Genomic DNA, 16,944 nt, shown 5'->3' with positions numbered 1-16,944 from the left:
TCCACACGCTTCAGAGTAAGTTTTAAACACTTGTGGCAGCACTGTTTCCTCAAAGTTATAGATCATGTCTACTCCTTTCCAATGGTCTATAACCAAATGCAACGTAACCCCATATTGCACGATAATGCAGTATGCTTCTTTGGGATTTTGGAGCTATTACCAATTGTTCTTTTTTTCTTTTTGGTTTTCCTCAGAAAAACAGCACCTGTAAGAGTGGTCAGTGAAGACCAACAGCAGCAATGATGAAGTAACTCGCACCTCAACAGGGATGAGAGTGAGCGTAGGCTCACTGCATCCTCTCAGTACAAAGGCATGCCCAGTCTGGAAGATATAATCTGACATCTCAAGGTTGGACACTACAAAATAGTTATTAATATGGACTGAGAGGACAGTGAACACAAAGCTGAAATGCAGCCAGAAGCAGTGTTTTGTTTGTTTGTTTTTTAACAGAGGTTTTACTGAGGTTAAGGGAAACCCCTTGAGCTGAAAATAAGCAGAGATTAAGAGAAAAGTTTAGAGCAGCGTAATCTATGCTTGCTCTGTTCCTGCTCTTCCCTTCACGCTCATTTATGGTCATTTGGGGACTTGTTAATTTTTTTCTTCTTTTTTACAGCATTCTAGAAACACAGCAATAGCCAGCTTCACGCATGGAGAGGATGGTGTAAGCTCCTAGTACATTTCCCAGTCCCCAAACTCATTTAATATAAAATCCTCAAGTTGAGGACATAACAGATATTAAACTGATAAAAACATATGCTCCACTTGATCTTTGCCAAAAGGTCAAGAAGCAAACACAAGTCAGCAGACTCGATGGTTCCTGGGTCTGACTCAGAGAACACACCGAGACTGAATCATCGTAAGCTTTTAACACCACTGCAGCAATAATTATTCAGCTTTATCGCTCAAGATTTATTTCAAGAAACTCAAGACAGACTACAGACCCCAAATAACTCACTCCAAGGCTTTAATTAGCTCGTGACTTTGCACACGCAGTAACTGCAGGAGCCATTCTATGCACTGGTTTATACTGCTGTGGGAAATGTCTCCAGCACAGCAACTTGGAGAAGCTACCAATGCCATGTCCAGCCTCCCCAAACACTCCTGTCCTGGTTTGATTATTTCCTTTACTGTCAACTAAAAAAAGAGAAGCAACAACGTTCCCCAAACACCATAAGCTACCTTCTTGTACTGGAACCACCATGGGGCTAGTTTAGAATTTCTCCCTGCGGGTTAGAGAACAACAAATCTCTACTCTCAGGCACACGTGGAAGCCTTACAAATGTCGTACATAAATATAAGAACTACTTTGGGGGAGAGACAAAGTGTATCACTAAATTCTGGAAAGGTAAGAGAACTTTTAATAAATAGCATACTGAGAACAGAACTACATATTGCTGTGCATTTTCTTAATAGTAGCTGGATTCATCGCAGTACCTCCCATGTTTATTCAAAAATCACATCTCCATCTTGCCATGGTGTGATTTTTACTCACTCAAACTGTACGATAAATTTACACCAACACTAAGACAATACTACTATTGTCTTACTATTACTACAATGCTAGTAAGCTGCTGCATGCTTTTATCATAAAAATGCCTTTCAAAAAATCATTCCTGAGCATGGAGGCTAAAAGTGTCCTTTGAAGTTAATGAGTAATAACAAAAGATGCTTGAGCAACCTGCAACAAGACAGTCATTTCTTCAAAAATGATTTCAGTTTTCAAGAGCACTTTGTAAACAAGCGTGTCAAACCTTATATTTTGATAATGAGTTTGCATTCTCAAATAGGAATTATAATCACTAATTATTTATAAGAGCTGAACAGTAGGTCAAAAGCAAAAGGAAATGTACTGCCTACTCAGAAATACCTAGCTGGTGCTCTGATGTTGGTATTCCAAGCTGCACAAGAGAGCCAGCTAAGTACAAGGTAATTGTTTTAAAATAGAGCACTTACTGAGTCAGTATCAGCAAATCTACTGGATTTTAATGAGTTAAAATATTGTAATAGCATCGCTTTGTTCTTTAGGTTAATCACCTTTCCCTCAGGCTCCAAGCAACATTTAAACATATGCTTAATTTGCTACTGAAGTCAACAGAACTTTCAGTGAATGGTGGAAGTTAAACACGCTTAATGAGATTTACTGAATCAGAATGCGTAAAAACTGATGTGAGCGGATTCAAAACCCAAAGGCATCAGCCAAGTCCACCCCAAGTCCCTCTAAAGATACAGTCTTCAAAATGATAAGGAAAAAAAAATATATATGACACATCTACTGTACATCTACACTTCTGAAACATGTATATAGCAAAACAAATAATAGCAGAAACACTTGAATGTGCCCTAATACTAATGGAGAGCCTTTACAGAACTCTGTTTGGCACCACTGCTTAAGTAAAGCCCTCTGACGTGAGACAACTGTTGAGGCATTCAAAGCCAGGCTGGATGTGGCTCTGGGCAGCCTGGTCTGGTGGTTGGCAACTCTGCACATAGCAGGGGCGTTGAAACTCCATGATCACTGTGGTCCTTTTCAACCCAGGCCATTCTATGATTTTATGATTTGTCTCATGTTTCCAAAAAGAAAGCATCGCACAACTGAACTACTTCTACCAGGGGGAACGGGAGGGGATGCAGGGGTGGATTTTACATATACACTTAGCTACCTGGAAAAGAAGGAATGTAATCCAGTATTTGTACCTTGTTCATCGATCATTAAACAAACTGCATAATCCTCTCCAACCTGCAGAGGGACACCCGCCTTACACCAGATGATGCTTCTTTTCAGATTAAAGGAAATTACCTGCATGCCTCCAAAGCCCCTTTTCACTACCAAAGACCACCGTTTCTCCCTAGAGCACAGCAGTTTTGTGTCACAGATAATAACTCACATGCAATATAAAACTGTTTTGTAGTATTTTCTTATTTAACTGGGTGAGTGAAAATTTAATTGAATTACAGCTAATTAATGATTTCCTTGACATTAAATATTAAAAAAAAAGGACTTGAGTCCAAGAGAAAAATTCTTCAGATTTCTCGCTTACTGTAAATGTTCAAATCTGACTTTTTATTTTAATTCTTTCTCTCCTAGCTTATACGGAGGATCTGGTTCTGGCATTAACCCTCCGACATACTTCTCTTTTTCCTGATCACAGAAAAAGCAGCAGTGTATTGGAGCTACTTTTAGCTATTTCTCTAACAATGCACTATCACCATTCCTTTCACTAAGATGCTGTCAAAACCAGACATCAGTTGAAGACAAAATATTGCAAATCTTAAATCGGAAGAAAGCAATTGTTACTTCAGTGTGGCAATCAATCATCAGCATGGAAGGAGTTAATCTTCCCCGTTCTCTTTAAAGATAAAAAAAAAAGGAAGGAACAGCTGTCACTCAGGTGATGAATACAAGCTGCTAGCCTTTCAAACAGCAGGTACAGCATCCGAGCTCTGAATTAATTAGCATTCAGAAAGCCTAAACACCACTTGATAACTCTGCAAGATAATTTTTGTCCCTTCCTGCAAATTAATACTGCTATTAAGATGAGCAAGGACACAATGCAGATTATAATTGTGCCCATTAAACAAAGTTTCACCAACAACGAACCAGAGGTTCCAGCCAAGAATGCGCCAAGTCAGTAAAGCGCTGCTACAAATAACATACAGGAATTCACCTTCACTTCTTCACTGCGTTCACAGAAACACACACGAGGTGAATTCCTGTGTAAATGCACTGAATGTTCTCTGCAGACGAGTGCAGGCTTTTCAAAAGTTCAAGTTCCTAAACGTTTAAGTAGCGGCTTTGTCTCAAAAGCATCCAGGCTGCTTCCGTGAGAGCCCCCATTCATACAGGCACGTACATTGAAATTACAAGTTAGCAATGCCCCTGAAATTACACTTATAGCATCTTAAAAAACAAGGCCTCTGCTAAATGCTGCTTCAGCACTGCATCAAAGTCTAAACAACCCAGACTGAAAAACCTTCCTCCCGTGTATATAATTTGATTTAAATGACGAGCATACTTTAAAAAGCACAAAAATGATTGATGTCAGAATTTAATGATGTTTAATAAGTGGCCATCTGTCAACAGCCAAGGGCTAAAAAAGAAGAACATTATTATTCCCCAAAAGATTAGAAATATTGATGCTAATTAAAAGGCACATTATCATTATCTCCAAGTGATGTCTAAACACTAATCAGACTTCAAGTCCAGCAAAGAGGGAGGGCAAGACCTGTGGATAGCAGTGCTCCCCAAATGGCTCCTTTGGGCTGATAATGTCTCCGCTGGTGCTGTGATAGCACACACATCTGAACTTGGCAAGGGCTGGGTAACTCCTGGCTGCGTGGGCGAGAAATTAAACCCCGACCTGAAGCAAGGAAAGAGTACTTATTTTTAACTCACGTCCTTAGAGGAAATCTTTGGTACATTTTTAGAAGATATTGCAAAAGAGAAACATGCTAAACATGGAATTTGACTATTTATTTCTTCCAAATTGCCGTTTTCACGATATTTCAAAGCAAAATATAACTTGGCATCGTGGCGTCCAAACACACAATCAACTGCACCATACTAAATTGTGAAGTACTGGACAGTTTTACTGGAGAAATGGATTCGTGTCACACACTGCATGGGAAAGTAGGACTGAAACTCACATGCCAAGTAACAGAATTATGAACGTGGGTTCTGTGAAGCACTATTGACTATCTGGGCCTTCGAGAATTCCCTCCACAGATGCAGGGCTGCTTCAGCTCCTTGAGCTCACGGCACAGAGGAAGAAGGTACACACAGGTAGGTGGTTCAGGCTGCTGTTAATGTTTGCCTGGAGCTCTGCCTTCCACGTTAACAGTCATTTTATTACCTTCTAAAATGTGGCATTTATTGACATTTTCATAATTCATCGCGATCAGAATCTCTTTTAAGCAAACAGACCTCTGCTAACCTCAAAATCCACGCTTCATGTTTGAACAGAAGCAGCCAGCAGCCCATAGCATGCTTTTCATCTTAGTATGCAAAAAGCTGACAGAATCCAGGCTTTCATAGCTTGCAGAGAAGCAAAGTTGTAGGGCGTTGGCAAATGTTTCCCTACCCCTGGGATACGAGAGATGTGTAAGCAAGATCGGACTGATCCCACCTCCCACGTTGTGGAAGCCATACGTACAGACCCAGCTACAGCAATACTGGCTCTATAAGCCCTGCACATCTGCTTACCAAGTTTATGGGGCTGCTTGAACAGTGCCGTGGTGCCAGAGGAAACGGGCACCTGAGCAGAGCAGAATATTCAGTGCTCAAGGTAAGCAAAGCACAGGTAAACATAAAGTAAAGTCTACACTGGACAGCTGGGAAGAAAATGAATAGGAGAATCATATTCAAGGTATGGAAAAATGGCAAACTGAAAGCATCACAGCTGGTGCAGCCGAAAAGCAGAGCTGGGCAATGGAGGCCTGGGGCATGAGTGCCCATACATAATTAAGACCAGTCATTTTTATTTTTTTTTTGCTGTATTTGTAACAGCAAGCTTTTTCACCTGTTAAGTGCCACGATCAAATTACCATCTCCACAGTGCAAAGCCACCTCTGGTCTTCCTCCTCAGGTCAAGGAACCCATTAATCACCGTCAAGTGGAGCATTTTTCTATTTTTACTTGTCATTTTCAAGCCATCGCTTCACACAGGTGTGACCTCTGATCCTGATTTTCTTTCCAACACTCCCCTGCCGTACTGTGAGTTCTGCGTTATTCCCCCCCTAAGAAATACTTAAAAACTTTAAGAAAGATGTCCCTGGGTTTGATTACCCCATCCCCATCCTACTCCTTGATCCTCAGCATAAACACTTCAATCATCCTGGCATTTTCATTGACTCAAATTAAACGCAGAGCGAGTAATTATTTCACAGTCCCCTCGCCCTTTCCCACACAGGCCTTCTGCCTTACACAATGACAAAGTACTACCTCCCAGACCCTTAAACGGCTCAGATACTTCAGATATGCTGTAGGTATGAGGGGACTGAAGTAAACCTTGTGAAGCCTACCAAGGACTAATTATTAGCAACTGCAGTGCTTTTCTAACATTGAGCTCCAGTGCTCAAACACGATGCAAACCATATAACCACGCAATTGTTCCACTGATTAACAGGTTCCTTAGGGTGATTATGAGCACTGGGTACAGATCCCGTGTACTTTGCAGCCTGCTCCGTGTAAATGCTGGAGAAGTGATGCCAAGGGGGAAATTCACAGTGCTAAGTCGATTTGAGACAGCAGGTTTAGATAGACACAAAGAGAAATGGAAAAAAAAACACCATTAGTAACCAGCTTAAGTTATTTCCTTCCACGTTCTCTGCATTTCTTTTAAACTATCACCAAATTCTTGATTCTTTGTGCTTCACAGATTTGCCTTCTGACTCTATGCAACTGTTGTACACTGTATAGCTGTCAGAGCAGAAGTGGAATGCATTAAGAGCTGGATAATTGTGAGCTGGGGCATATGGCACTGCCGAGAATGTAGGAGTTGGTGGGAAGAAGGGGGTTTTGTTGTGATTTTTTCAAGAGTCCGGATATGACTAAAGCTTTTTCCGGTGGGCAAAGAAAATATCCCTTGTTTCTCTGTTTCTACACAATTTCAAAACTTGCTTGCTTTTCCTTTTCCCCCTTTATTCTTTTTCTTTTTCTAATTTACACGAGTAATTATAACAAACCTGCCTTCTAGTTCTCTTCTTCTCTCCCAAGAACATACATTCTTAAACGGCACACTGAGGCTTTTGCAAAAAGGAACAGAAAGGAGCTCGCTGCTGTGAAACACGTCAGACTTCATAGCTCACATGCATTGAAATGACCAGCACAGTTCGCTCTTCTCAAAGGTATTGCTTCAAGCTGATTGCTGACTCAAGACAAGAACACAGCTCTGGTCACAGTGAGTTTCTGAGTATTTTCTCTGCAGCTGCAGGGTATAGAGGCTTTTCTGTTTGTTTTGCTTTTTTTTCTCCTTCTTCATATTCTGAAGTACAGTTTGGCAGCACCAGGCTGAATTCACTGCCAGTTTCCTAAGGCACTGAATCTCTAATAACACAAAGCCCCGACTATCTCCTTGCCCAATAAATAATCAGAATTTTGCACCACAATCTTCCTTAAAATATGACTTTTTGTTTCTCTCTCTCGGTTGCAGCTAATCCTTTCTGTCAGCTGCATTTCAGCCGTAACAAGGCTGCCTGTGACACGTTGGGTTCCAGTGCAACTCTTAACAAATCCCCCATGCACGGCGCGGTTCACAGAGTGCACAGACAGCAAAAAGGACCGCGGAGACAGAGCCTCTCTTCTCTAATGGGATCAGAAAGGCTGCGCTTTCACAGGGAGGACGCTCACCAAATGAGCGGATGGGAGAGACGGGAGGCACGCTGTCAGGGAGGTCCAGGCTGACGTACTGCATTCTGGGTGCACAAGCAGAACGCGGCGTCCACGTTCTCTGCACTCTCGAACACTCGGTCTGGCGGGTTGAATTATTGGTCACGTGTTTATGGCTGTCATGCTGGAAAGCTGACCCAGGCGATGTCTGCTTCGTACTCAGCAATTTTAAACAGCTTTTTCCAAATCTTCGGAGGCTCGTGTCATTTAACTCGCTCTCTAGAACTTGTCCCTCCTTTTGTCATCTTCTTTTCTTGTCATCTACTTCAATATTTCACTTGCTCACTTTGTGCAGCGTGTCGAAAGACAGTCCATCAGGCAATGAAAATGGGACAAGCATTCACTGAGTGTGAAGCATCAGAGGCTTCCTTTGGCTTCACCAAGGAAATAAAGAGAATAAATAGTGACAGCTGTTTGCTCTCCCATTTACTTGCTTTTAAAACACCCTAAGAGTCTCCTGCCTGCCTTGTCCAATATATAAGGTGCGGTTCTGGAAGGGAAGAAGGGAACAGAACACAGTGTGCACCCCGCTTTCTAAAGCATCCTCATTAAGCTCTCTTGCAACCTGCTATTACACTATGCAGCCGTTTTCTTCTGCTTTCCCAGGGAAAGCTTCCTTTTCATTGCGTTTTCATTCATTTCTGCAAAGTCAAGAGGCTCCATTCAGTCAGTGACCCAAAGTGCTGTGCAGGCTGCTCTTGGTGGGAGCCAAACTGCTGACAACTAAGAGATTACAATGGCCACGAAATCAAACGTGACAGTACCCAGCTTCATCTTCTGAGATGTCTGTGACAAAGGGTACACATGGCTGCCTGCATGCCTCATTCTTCAGTGGAGAGAGAGCAAGATCACGGAGCAGAGGGGACTTGGAAAAGGTGTACAGTATATATTCTGTTCTTGGATCACTTGGTGCAGCAGGACACACCCAGGCACCGTGGCAATGATAGCTCATTTTAAATCTTTTCAGATGTAGCAACGTGTGTCATCTCAACAAATTTACATTATGGTGTTCATAGTTACATAATATTAAGGTCAGTTGAGGCTCCATGGGTATACTCCAAATTTTACACAGGGCTTCCTGCTGCAATGCTGGTATTGCACCTCCATGGGACGCCTATACTTAAGAAAATATTGTTGCAGGCACTTTAAAAGGATCACACACAAGTCTGTAAACTGTTTTTTATACACAAAAATCCTACATGAACAGAAGGCACTCATAAACAACATACATGAATAGGCACATTTCTTCATGGACTCTATAAACTCTAAAACTATTGCAAGACAAATACTTAACTTTTGTGAAATCAGAAATGACAGTATTTTGTTCATTCCCCCTTTATGATGAAACACTCGGGCCTATTTTTTGTGCATACATCAGTGCTCATAGCAATACACATTTAGATTTATTGTATAATTGCTAACTAAACTCAGCTGGGGAGAGTTTGCTGAGGAACACCCAGATTCCTGAATGAATGGGAGAAAGGAATTAGGCCACAGGCGCTCTGCACACCATGTAATTAGGTGAGATCCTGAAGACTTAGAGAAAAAAAAGAAAGGAAAGAGAGAAAGGAAAGAAAGAAAGAAAAGGGCACCTGAACAGATTTTTCCCAGACCTGGTGGTCAATCAGCCCACTGCCAGCCAACAACCCAGCAAAGAAAAGTAAAGAAGTTCACTGACATTATTTACTACTTGTCCAAAATTAGTGAAGTGCAATTTTTTCTCTTGCCCAAACAAAGAAGCCAGCATGTGTTATTGTTTCAGGGACACGTTTTCTCTCTCAAACAGTAACCCTGCTTCACCAAATTATCTGGATCTACGTGCTCTTATGCTTTTACATGCCAGTAACTTCAGCTGAATTTAGACACCTGTTTGAATTTGTCCTTTAAAAAGAAAAAAAAAAAAAAGGAAAAAAAAAAAAACAAACCTAAGTATGAAAGTAAACACACCTCCTTAGAGACACCTTACAAGTAAACCACATCTCCTGAAGCAAGACTGTGCGAGGAAAAACACAGAAATAGCACAGATTCCATGCAATGATCAAAGGCATCAGCTTTACAAGGCCTCTGGTGATCTAAAGAAGTCCTCCAGGACTACACCATATGTAAATAAATTAACATTTTGTTTAAATGTCAATCAAAGATCTTTCAATTCCAACCCAGGTCAGCTGCATTGGCAGCTGTGGAAGTGGTGACAGTCCTTACACGCGGGCTAAGGAGTGGGCGGAAATGCCTTTCAACCTTCAAAACATCTCCTGAAAATCTTAAATGTTCCTCCTTTTAAAACTTATACAGAGTGCTACATTACAGTGACTGGGCATAACATCCCCAGTTCTTTCTTCCACCTTTTTTCATTTCAAAACATTGGAGATTAAAATCCCAAACCGTTCACTCTGGACAGCAATTAGTGCAACTTCTTTCCATTACTCTATATTGCTCATCATCACCTCCATGTTGTATTTCAGATATGGCTTTACGGGGTGGTGACATAATGCAAATTGTTCAAGAAAAGCAGGGAAGGAAAAATGCTGGCATAAAACCTCCTCCACCAGATTACAGTGAGCTCATAAAGCATGCTGTTGGATTACCCTCTTCACCTCACAAAGCCTGCAGAAGGGGAGCATCTCGCCTCTCCAGCAGCACCATGTGAGCCTGGAAGCCCAATAAAACCACATGACTTCCAGGGCACAGCGCTGCTCCTCAGTGGCCTAAACAAACAGGGGCTGAAGCATGCTATGAGTGCCCACTCGGGATAAAGGTGGGAAAATTGAGGGGAGAAATGCACAAAAGCACTGTCTCCCTTTGCCATGTAAAAATACGCGATTGAGTTGCAGGTGATAAAACAACAAAATAACAAAATCCAGTCTTCTTCACTGCAACTGAACAAATTCTGCACATAATCCCCTCCCCAGCACAGACGTGTGTTTTAAACTGTGTTGCACATGATGGTTCTTCTAATGCTTTTAATTAAAACACTACCAGAATTTATAAGGAAAAGGGATTACTTCTTTCAAATGCACTAAAACCTCAAGCTCTTGTTATTTTGCATTCTGGTAAAAGGAAATGAACAACGAAGCCACATTTTGGGATTTAAGATAATCGTAAGATTTTAAGTTGAAGGGCAGGAAAGGGGCTTCAGTTTTAAATTTGCTTTTAGCAGATACAAGCCTTATGTTCCTTTATCATTATAATGACTGTCATGTAAAATGTTATCCATTTAAACCCTCCCAACATTTGTTCGCAAGCTGCATCTTCCCTCTGCCCCAGTATAAATGACAAATACAGGCTCCCGCTGACTGAAAGGAAGCCAGTTAGTAATTGGCTTTATTGTCATTATTGGCTGCCTTGTAACACGCTCTAGATTTTGCTCTGAATGCAAAACTCTCTGTATCATCCCAGCTTTCACAGCATGCTGCCATGTGATCACTTGAAGAAAAGAAGGAAAAAAAAAGAAGAAAAGAAAGTACTTGCTCTTTGCAAACACTCCCACTCCCATCTGACAAAGGCACTTTCTCTTCCACGCTTTAAAGCTGGGGCATGGGGGCACGGCAAATCGAAGATCAGCTGCCTATAAGATCCTTGCACGTGCATGCGCTAAGTTGGTGGGTTCCCCCTCTAAGGCTATTTGGCACTTTCCAGTACGGTGTGGGGTTCAGTGCATTGCTCCCGATTTCAGTGGCAGCTCTGACAACTGCAAGGTGCCCAGGCCTCTGTTCATATTAAAATCAGGAACAGGGAGAAAGGCAGGTGCTGTCTGCTTGACACAAGGGGGAGGCAGCAATGGTGCCATGCTGCAAGACAGGAACAGGCCTCTCCTTCCTCCTCAAAGCACCTACAATTCCAGCAGCAAAATCAAGCAAGCAGCTCCTTACTTGTGCAAGGCAGAGCTGTGTCACCTTCTGCAGACAAAATCCCTGGGGCTCCATGATCATATCAGTACACATATCATCATGTATCTGAATACATCCTATCAGAAAACTGAATTATAATGTTCACATACAAAGTGCAGAAATGCACAAATGAGCTTAACTCCAACCTTCATTTGATGCATAGACTATGTATGTCAGTTCTGGGGTTTGTGGGCTGGGAAAAAAGGCTGAAGTTCTTTTGCTGGGATTATTATTTTTTTATGTATACTGGCTGCTTGAGTTATTATTTTTAATATAACCTGGAAAGCTGAACTGAAATCCCACAGCAGAGCAGCACACTGATGCCAACAAGCATAGCAACAATTCCAGAAGATCTATTTATGAAAAATCTGGTACCTAAGCAGCTGAAAGACAGGGGTAGCAGACTGTTTTCTGTGACAACAGGATGATACGTATGCATTCTGATACCGTGTTACGTAAAGTATTTGCTAACAGCAGAGAAAAATCCCAAGCTCAATTCCAGGTTCTTGATTTGGGTGCTGCGCGTACTGCGGACCCTTTTGATCCATCCCCATTTCTCTTGCAGCACACAGCTCTGAAACCTTAATGCCTCTGATGAGTGTGAGACAACACAGGTTTTCAGTGTCACGTACCTTTGCAAACCTGAAGTAGATGTCTTACAAGAAAAAAACCAAAAAGCTAGCCCCTTAGGAATTTTCAAATCCTTACTCAAAGCATTGGAGCTCTGCTCCGATGATAAAAAAAAAGAAACTTTGGGGAGGTTTTTCACACAGACAAATAGCATTACTCTGTACTCGGCCTCATAAATGGTCCATTTTCAAATGAACTTTTCTGGGAAAAGAAAAGCGTGTCAGGGCACACAATGGGCACTGGGCATGTCTCAACCAAAACAGGTGAAATATGAAGAAGTTGCAAGCAATTGACAAAAAAAGAATTCAGAATGAAGTAACAAACAGTGTTACCTCCTCCGCCCTCAATTAATTATGTAAAAAGTTTACTTGGAGACCCACATTAACATACTGTTCCCCACCAGGAACTGTAAGACAGAAAAGTCCCTGCTCTGAAACGAATTTGTGAATGGTAACCCTAAAATCATACCCCAATAACTCAGCAGGTCAACTCCAATGAGAGCTTGAGCACAACTGTGCCATACAAAGACCCATGTCCCACTACAGAAACAAACCTGATTTATTGAATAGATTGGAATAAATTTGGGATCTAACCATGGTACAATGTAAGACAGAATGTACATTGATCAGTGCCAGGTCATGTCATCCTGGAAAAGGAAGCCTGCAAGTCCAAGCACGCTATCCATGCACCTCTGTGAGAACAAATACCCTATGCAGGATTGAAGGCCACGGACAGTATTTCTAATGGCCTTTTTAATTGGCACCAGGATGATTAATCGATGCCTTCACAGAACTCCAGGAGCTCTCATTACCAAACAGCATGTTGTCCCAGCTCACTGTGTGGGTGACCGTTATTACTAAATAGTCACCGGATCATGAGACGTAGATAAGATAAATTTTATACAAGTTTAGGAACCCTAGAAATTGAAGCCTACTACTGAGCCAGCAAGAAAATTCTGTTCCTTTCTTAATATATTATTCCAGCAGTGCCCATATGCTCAAAAAGAACGGAAAAGGCCAGTGAAAGATATTCTAAACAAGTGAGGTATGTGCTAAGGACTAAATGCTGTGTGAGTTGTGGTGCCAGCAGCAGGCCTGGGCTGAGGGGAAGGGGCAGCCCAACATGGCGGACGGGGCTCTGGGGAGGCCGCTCTGTCTGCTGAGGGCCAGGTGCACTTCCCGCAACACACACTCGGCTGTTTTTATTGCTCAGTACCAGAATGGGTGATTAAAAGCATGTTAATTGACCATAAATTAAACTGAGGGAAAATTCCCTGGCTCAAAGCTATTCCTAGCCCGTGATGACACCACCACAAGAATTTTAAAGTCTACCATTTTGCTGCATTGCCAGCTAATTACCTTTCTGGGGACTGAACCCAGCTTGTTCACACACATGTAACGAGGCTAATGGCCTTCGGTTATAGACACCATTTTAATTGGCAAGACCACATCCAAGCCCACGAATGCATCAATTACACTCTGAAGATACATTTAGCTGTCGCACGCTGTAAATAATCTTGGATAACATTAACACCATCTTAAATTCTATGAATGATGCAGGATTTTGTTGTGCGCTGACAAAGGACTCATATTCTCATTAGAATTGTGAAAAATCTTCTTATACAAATCTCTTGTCAGCCTCAATCCACTAAAAATAATAAAGGTACATTCAAAATTAGGGAGCAAAGAAAATTTTGTCTAGACTTAACAGATTCGGTTTACTATGCTGGTAATGGGGTAGCACTGGCACACATCTCACTTGTCCTGATGATGTGGTCTAGCATGGCTGACACTGTTTACATCACATCACCCCTCTGTAAACACTGGCCACAGCTTAACACGGATGGCCACCAGTAAGCTGGTGTCCAGAGCATCACCCTGACCCTGCATGCTGAGCATGCTGCCTTTGTTGCTTTGCTCTGCAACACATCCTTCACAGACCAATGCAGCAATACAGACCGCCCGCCAGCCGGCACAGGAGAGGGGCCTGGGTGTTGCTCCCTTCCTCAAGTATCTCTTGCCCAACCCACTGGCTTTTCATTAGCTTCTTTCCTTCTGTCCACTCCAGAAAAATGGAGGCATCGCTCCCTCTGAAAAGGATCTCAGCCTAACTGGAAGAAGGCTGGGACTAGATGTGACAACCAGCACGAGGATACCTTGCCCAAGTGCATCTCACTGAAAATATATATTGCAGTAATGTATTTTTCCATCTCATTTAGCAAGCTATGTAAAGGCAATACCAAGGAAAAAACAAGCCAACCAGTCACGTTGCTGCCAGGAAAGCACGCTTTTTAGCCATGACAGTAACGCTCGAGTAAACTGGCTTTGTGTTTCTGAGCGTTTTATGAACCAGTTTTCAATGCATTTGGATCATTAAGAATTAGTTTAAGTTGAACTTCTCTGGGAAAGAAACTAGTGTGTATCAATTTTATTTTAAATACAAATGAAAAGCTTAAAGTTGCATCATGCACCTGCATTAGCTTCCAGCTCCAAAGTAGATTTAAGTTTCACTACTCAGCTGAAGATATCATTCAGAAACAGATGCTGGAGTGTCATGAACAGCAACTATCTTACTGAATAAATGAACTTCTGCACAGCATTAACAAAAATTTAGACAGGTTAAATAATTGATGCGCAGTTCAGCATTTTTAGACAGCGTAAGTAGCCGTGTCTACAAATCACAAATCATGAGAAATTGCCATCTCTCTGGAAATGAGTATTAATATCCTTGGAACACATCCCGGCACTCATGACACACTACAGGCTTGCCCACAAGATGCTCACACATAGGAGAAAAAAAAGGGGGAAAAAAAGAACTGACACACATGGCACGTTCATAAGAATAACTGGGCTGGTGATTCATAAATCCTGTTCTTTTTCCAGAGAGTATTGCTTTTACAAAAAAAAAAGAAAAGAAAAAAAGAGAAAAAAACAACAACAACCAGTGTGCCTATTTAAAAGTGATCTAGATTCTTAAATGATCCTCATTTTGATAGCTACTCAGTTTAGCTATTCCTTAAAAAAAACTAATAGCACACCAAGTTGTTAAATGAACCTTTGCTTCAAATTTGATTTAATCAGGAGTATGTAAAAAATACTACGATACAAATGAACTCAATATGTTCTCTTCCCCGGCCTCCAGTAGACAGAAAATTATATTTTCAAAATCCATCGACTTGAGTCAAATTGTCTTGCCTCTAGAATTTTTATGGTTTCAGACATTCCTGACATACGATTTCTGCTACCCTCTTATTAACTCTCTGGAATCATTAGCAGCATTTCAGTGTACAGGCGGAGAACGCTAAATTAAAGCGTAGATTTCAGTTTTTAGGCCCCAGGGCAGAAAAGGGTGAGCACATAACAGAGAAAATATGTTTTACTTCCAACTCAGATTGCCTGCGCTCTCATTACATTACTGCAGCGCCCTTTCAGCTTCTGTGTGAAGTGAAGGTATATTAAGCTCTGAAGGGAGCTCATTCTTCTGTCCTATAAGCTAAAGAAAGACGTTTCTGGAGTGATGAGAACTGCTCGAGCTGGATGGAGAAGATACTTGAAAATGCCCCCTGGTGTTCCCGCTGTACAAGCCCAAGCATAATAGCAGTGAATTGGGGGTGTGGCACACCAGAAATTTATAACTGCTGGTGGACAAAGCTTTGTTATTGCCTTCAGAAACACCAAGATGAAAGGGAAAAACAACTCTGCACTGAAAGAGGGAAAAAAAGCATGAATGTGTACAATGGTTTTTTTATATATTAACCAGACAGGCTTCTATTGCTGTGGGACTTCTCATTCACAGAGCTAAGAGGATAATACTGTGGTGTGTCAGCAGAGCAAAGAAAGGACTTAGCTGCAGTGAGGAGGCCGGTCGGTTCCTGCACACCTTGACAAATGGCTAATTGCATCTGTGGGCTGTTTTGAAATGGTGAGCATTCACATGTCAGCTAAAGAAAACCACTTTGAAACCTGAGAGAAAAGGAGAAAGGAATAACACCAGCTCAGAGGAGGAGAAGGGAAATGGAAGGAAAGGGAAAGGGGAAGAGGAAGGGAAAACAATAATAACAAAGAACAACCTCCTTCCTACTCAACTCTCTTTCCCTTTTACAAGCATGGAAACTCTAGAATGAAAGATGAAAGACTCAATTATCTGAAGCTTAGATACAGAGAAGAAAGCTTTGAACACACTCAAAATCAGGGATAAGAAGACTGCATGGAAAGCAAAAGAGATCTGCACCAGTACACTAAAAAACATAGCTAAGTGTAAGAAACATGCCTGTTACATATATCAGAAGCAGGAGCTCAAGTCCTTAATGTTTTTCATTAATAATTAAAACTGTTAGTAAAACGTCCTTTCTGAAAAGGCACTCAAATAGCAAATGTCACTTTGACAATATTCTAGTCTTTTTGTTGTATTCCTTCTATCAAATGAAAGTTCTCAGTAGCACTTCTTCAGGTCTCGCGGAAACATTCACAGACAGCTCAGTGCTGCCTTAGTTGTGAAGGACATCCTCCTGGGGGGCCTATGCTACCCTCACCACATGGGAACTTGAATTATCTTTTTGTAGGGCAGGCACTCATCTCCACAACACCTTCATCAGTTCATTTCCAGTCCACAGATAATTACTGCTAATCCTGAAACAGCTGAAAATGCACAGTATAATTTCTATTGGGACCAGCACACTACGAGTGGTGGCTGTGAAAGCAGGGTGCCCAAAATATTTCAAATTAGTTTCGAAAAATGACTCAATGCACTCTGCTTTTCAAAATACTGGCTTTTCATGCAGCATTTTACAGTCTAACTCCTCTGAAGAAATACATTCAATTAAAGAGGAAAAAAAGGTACAATTTTCTATAATAGGAAAAAGCAAATCAATACTTCATAAAATATAGTATGCTCTAAGATAATTAATTTTCCACAATATGCTCAACTCTCAACAGTGAAAACAGCGTAAGACCAAATTAATGACTAAATATTCTACATACCAAGAGCAAGGAAACATTCTTTTACTCTAGTTTAATAGATTAAATGGGAAATGGTTTCTATGGC

At 41.4% G+C, this 16,944-nt stretch overlaps 1 protein-coding gene, 1 long non-coding RNA gene and 1 other non-coding gene across 11 annotated transcripts in view; all 3 read right to left on the bottom strand.

Annotated features, from left to right (window-relative positions):
• Positions 1-16,944, bottom strand: part of MACROD2 (MACRO domain containing 2) — an 838,556-nt gene that overhangs the window by 461,590 nt on the left and 360,022 nt on the right. The window lies entirely within an intron of this gene.
• The window catches only part of LOC124418349, a 67,672-nt gene that overhangs the window by 25,564 nt on the left and 25,164 nt on the right, over positions 1-16,944 (bottom strand). The window contains exon 1 of the long non-coding RNA XR_006938892.1: positions 1-16,944. This exon is cut by the window's left edge and continues 21,379 nt beyond it; it is cut by the window's right edge and continues 25,164 nt beyond it. This is a non-coding gene — a long non-coding RNA (uncharacterized LOC124418349).
• On the bottom strand, positions 603-792 carry LOC112532228. The gene has a single exon (XR_003074686.1). It is a non-coding gene; the product is annotated as a U2 spliceosomal RNA (small nuclear RNA).

Source organism: Gallus gallus, chromosome 3, assembly GCF_016699485.2.
Source record: "Gallus gallus isolate bGalGal1 chromosome 3, bGalGal1.mat.broiler.GRCg7b, whole genome shotgun sequence".
NCBI classification, from domain to species: Eukaryota; Metazoa; Chordata; class Aves; order Galliformes; family Phasianidae; genus Gallus; species Gallus gallus.
This window is presented reverse-complemented; position numbering and strand designations above follow the sequence as displayed.